This window comes from Branchiostoma belcheri, unplaced genomic scaffold, assembly GCF_001625305.1.
Source record: "Branchiostoma belcheri isolate BF01 breed outbred unplaced genomic scaffold, Haploidv18h27 scaffold1, whole genome shotgun sequence".
NCBI classification, from domain to species: domain Eukaryota; kingdom Metazoa; phylum Chordata; class Leptocardii; order Amphioxiformes; family Branchiostomatidae; genus Branchiostoma; species Branchiostoma belcheri.
Genome location: NW_017802379.1, coordinates 4,207,165 through 4,212,184, shown reverse-complemented (window position 1 = coordinate 4,212,184; position 5,020 = coordinate 4,207,165). Strand labels below are relative to the sequence as shown.

The window sequence follows — 5,020 nt, the reverse complement described above, 5'->3', positions numbered from 1 at the left end:
GATCCAGCTTTGAAGAAAAAATTCAAATTTCTGGTTTCTGATGTCAGATACTAAGGCCAAATCTAGTAACCTCATTTTTTTTTATATTGCCAGTTGGTTGATTTCATTTTTTTTTCAAATCTTAATTCAACAAAGAAAAGTGAATCATCCTGAACATTTTGAATGGCTATTGTTGTTGTTGTTGTTGAATCTATTACTCCGCTCACTCTTGTCAGAAGATGGTCCCATGTGATTGTCTTCTTTCTTCCTGTGCATTCTCTCTTCCCAGTGTACCTATCTCTTGTTGCTTTTTTCCAATTGGTCGGCTTCATGTTCATTGGTGGTTTCCTCTTCTATTCTTTTCTTGTTCGTTTTCTTAGTTTTCTGTTTTCTTATTCGTTTCCTTAGTTTTCTGTTTTCTTTTTCCATTGGCTATTTATATATGGCTGTACATGTATATGAAAGTACACAAAGAGACTAGATACTAATTCTACCCATATTTTATTTTAGTGGATGAAGAAGAGAAAAATGCAGGAGAGCTGTGCAGAAATGCAGGATAGAGTCTTACTGCACATGAAACTGGCAGCTGTCAAGTTGAGCATTGACGGATTCACAAACGGGCCATTATTGGAGTTGTTTAACTTTGTCAACAAGACTGGACTCAGAGAAGACACAAAAGTGATGTGGATAAAAAATGTGGATAAAGATTGTAAAGATACCATTTTATCTTTATCAAGTAAATTTAGCTGTAATTGAAACATCCATAAATACATGTACTAAAGTAGTTAGTGTGAAAATGCAATTTAAAAGACTAATTAGCATATTGTAAAAGGCTAATTAGCATATTGTTAATTGAAATAATTGTTAGTTAATTAAGAAATGAATATTGAATATTACAGTTTGAGTTTGCTCATATGTCAACAGGTTACAGTGACATTTTTATTATACGAAGAAAAGTGACATGTATCCTGATATGTATATAAATGTTGGTAATTAGGCTCATTTGCATATTTTGGTATTTAATCATGCTCATTAAAATGCTTTGTGTACTTATAAAGGGAATTTATGGCCACAAAAATACCTTGTTAGTATAGAGCTCTGTTCACAATTTGTATCTTACCTGGGAACCTCGTTACCCGCTAAAATGATGTAATTATGTAATCATTAGCATAATTAGGAAAAAATGTGTAAACTTTTCTATGTAAAAAGATGAAATTAAAGACCTTTGTGGCAAACTGTTTGATCCTAATATGCTGAAAATTTGAAGATTGTAGCATGAAAACTTTAAGAGATACAATAAAATGCATGTCAGATATTGTTGATTTATGGTCTCATTTGGTGCCATGTCTAATTAGCCTATTCCCATAGGACCAATACTTAAGCATCTTCCAATGAAAACGTCAAAATCATAAACTTTAAAAAATTCTAGAAAATGTCAACTTTGTCCAATTTTCATGCGAAAGGAAGCATTTTGACCGGAAAAATCTACTTTATAACATGGAATCATTTTTAATAATCCTTGGTGCCCCCCTATTTTTAGTGTGACATCCCTACTAGTAGTAAATTATAATGTCGGCTCTAATCACAGGGAAGGAATATTCAGGTAGATCCTATAACATGTTATTAATGTAGAATGAACCCAAGATAATCCGTCTTGAGCCATCTTTTAATTTGGATCTAAGTATATTGACTATGAGAATTACTGATACGCTCTAGAAGTGCAGTATTGGTTTCTGACGTCCTAATTTTCGAGTCTGACAGTTTTATGACGGATCAATACCCAGCAGATGCTAGGTGGGGACAATACACTCTGGCAGAACAGATGGATTTTCCACTTGTGATTCTGCTGCCATATCAGAATCCCATTACTGATCGTTTGTCAACTGCTTGTGTCCTTATGTGGTTCAAAGATGACTTACACAGTACCATGTGATTGTTTTAAGAGGCGTGTTTTTGCCATTCGGTACAGAACACTTGACTCAGGTGATGTGACCTTACTTCAAAGCATGTTTGCCTGATGACATGATAAGGAAAGCAGAAGGGGATGTGGAGGCTACTGTATGGTGAAAACAACACAAGCATTTCACTTAAAACTTCTGAAAATTCTTTTGAAAATTTGGAATGCCATAGCTACATTCTATAGTCTACTTTAGAGTCTTAAGAAATTTGATATTATTTTCCAAACTTGTTTTTTGGTATAAAAATGTATAAATTTCCATCATGTACAAGTGTATCAAATTGTATTTCCATTCACAAGGTTTAAGATTGACAAAATGGCACAAAATCAGCAACCTCAGCAGTAGTCTTTTTCAGGTAAATTGCAATGAATAAAAAAAGTTCATATATTATGCATGCAACCTTTGAAGAGGACACGGTACAAACTCTGAAGAGATATATTAGCTAATCAAAAGGCCCTACACATAAGCCAGGTGCCTCTGAGCAGGTAACGAACGGATTAGGAAAGTCCCATCTCATTTTAATTCATATATAACAGCATATAATCTTATTGATCAGACGCAGACAGATGACATCTTGAATATTAGTCATTGGCTTGTCAAAACATATACATTTGTATTATTGTCGGGATTCATCCTGGCATAGAGGCTGGGGGGCTGTTGTAATGTGTTATTCTGCATCTGGCTCAGAAATTCACATCAGTGTTAAATAGTTTGGCAACACTGTTAGACAGTGAGCTTCCTTTTAACAGATACTGCTAATCAATGTCCAATTTCCCTTAGACAAGACAAGACACTATTCAAAAGGAACTTCCTGCAAAGGAAGACCTTCAGGAAATCATGTCTTGAAACTTCAGGAAGTTCTTTAGATCAGATACAAAAGGTGTGGGTTGGGGTGTCTGGGGAGTTATTTTTACAAGAAGCTGGGAGTCTCAGAAGTACACATGTAAGACCCAGTCTCCTTTGGGTCAGGTGAAATTTCCTGCCAGTACAAGATTTAAATCAATAGCAGGGGCCTGATATTAGAACGAAATTGGCACTGGGTAACTAAGTGAAATTGCTTATTTTGGGGGTGGTTTAGGTTCGTTCTTTCCACTCAAAATAGAAGGAGGGTGCCACACTGCTGCAGGTGACCACCTTGATTTCTTCTGAAACCTGAAACAGTACTTCATATGTTTTAAATAACTACAGGGAAAAGTCATGCATACATGAACTACCAATATCTGATGCTAAATGGTATGGACTGAGCCTGACCCCACATCTGCTTGGAGTTTAGAATGCCCACTTTCAGCACCGGATACTTGTATTTCAACACCACTTGGAGAGTTGGGACATATTTCTCTATCCATTAAAACAGCTGCTCCCCTCTGCAGTGAAGAGGCCCCCAATAAGTGTGTAGAGAAAATCAATATCACTGGACCATGAATGGATTCATAACGAAGGTTGCAATACTACATCCTTCAAACTACATTGCTCGTCAATACAACTTTTAAACCTTCAATCAATCATGTGCAAACACTTGGATTTGGGCACGTGTGTCATTTATGACCGTACCTTTGGGATATGACTTTCCCTATATTACTTGTGGGGGGAGAGGTGTTCAAAATTCAATCATCCATGTGATAGTAAAGCGCTAGCCTGGTAAAAAGCCATCAAAGAAGGCTACATTATTAATATTACCTTGCAACCAATATCTATTGGGCAGGACTGACTACCAGGCTAGGTATGTTGTAAGGGTGGATGATTTAATGACATTTTTGGGAATTTCCCTATAAAAGATGTAATTTTCTTGCAATTCAATTCAACTTGGAAAAGTTTTTGCAACAAAATTACTTCCAAGACCAAATACTTGAGATTTTATCATACTCCATAGGATTCATTTCACATTCCCAGGTACTAGCTAGGTAGTATTTTTATTTTGAAATCACTGATGAGAAAAAAGTATATTTACTGTAAATATGGGGTTATTAGGGACTACCGTATTATGGAATACCAAAGTGTGTTTCATGCTGCGAGCCAACTGAACTGTGACAATGAAACATTTTGTTAACAAAAAGAACTGTTTATGTGAAACCAATCCTACTGGGGCATAGGTTATGGTAGATTGGTACATACTTCGTTATACCTGACAAGAATGGGCATCTCTGGAATAGCATCATGACAACTCCACTACACTGCAAACGGGAACTGTGGCACATGTGGGAATGCCATAGGATTCTCAACATTGCTTCACTGCAATGCTATGATGACCATTCTCTCCCCATATTTTCAATGCCAGCAATTTGCCCGGCTTCCCATGGGAACAGTGTTTACTGTGCAGCGTTGGTAGAGCTTGACTAGGCAGCTAGGTCACTGCCCAAAATTGGAGACGACCAAGAACACATTGCTCTGTGATGGAGCTAGCACCTCGTAATAAAACGCATAATACTTAGCAGACATGCACATTGAACATAGGGCCATATGAAGAAGTTATTGCATATTGAAACATTTATCATTGCTTAATGTACAACCTGGCAACAGGGGCGACCATCATACGAGTCTCTGCTGAGACCAAACATTTTTCTACTGCTGGAGGAAAATACAGTAGTGTGGTGCATCATGCTTTTTCAAACAAGTAAAAGATAAAAAAAAGTTAGAAACACTACAAGCTACATCCATGATGTTTTGAAATGCAATGTAACGTTACACAAATGATGATTAATTAAGGTATGTTTACATTACAACCTCCAATTTGATACGGTATGGTTACTTTACAGTCTCCAAAAGAATGTTTTTCTACCAAGGGGGATAGATGCCTTCGACCTTAGACCGATAAAATACTGCTCAACAGACAAAATCTAAACTTGCCTCATGTAGTTGTATATTATTTTGGGATCAAGTGTATAGTCTCCAAGTAGATGTCAGCCAGTCAGAAAATTTTCCAACCAACATCTGCTTGGAGGATAATAAAGAAGTGACTTCTGCTCTCCTTCTTCACTTCTCTGAGGGATCTCAAAAAGTTATCTCCAAGTAAATGGCACCCTTTTCCACTTGGTAGACTAGTCTATGTGTAAAGTCATCATTCCTGCTCAACACTTAATTTTCTC

General features: G+C 36.6%; 1 long non-coding RNA gene across 1 annotated transcript in view; it reads left to right on the top strand.

Moving 5' to 3' along the window:
• Positions 1 to 1,292, top strand: part of LOC109466038 — a 5,154-nt gene extending 3,862 nt beyond the window's left edge. Inside the window, exon 2 of the long non-coding RNA XR_002140003.1 lies at positions 490 to 1,292. This is a non-coding gene — a long non-coding RNA (uncharacterized LOC109466038). The remainder of the gene's footprint in view (positions 1 to 489) is intronic.
• The last annotated feature ends 3,728 nt before the right edge of the window (positions 1,293 to 5,020 follow it).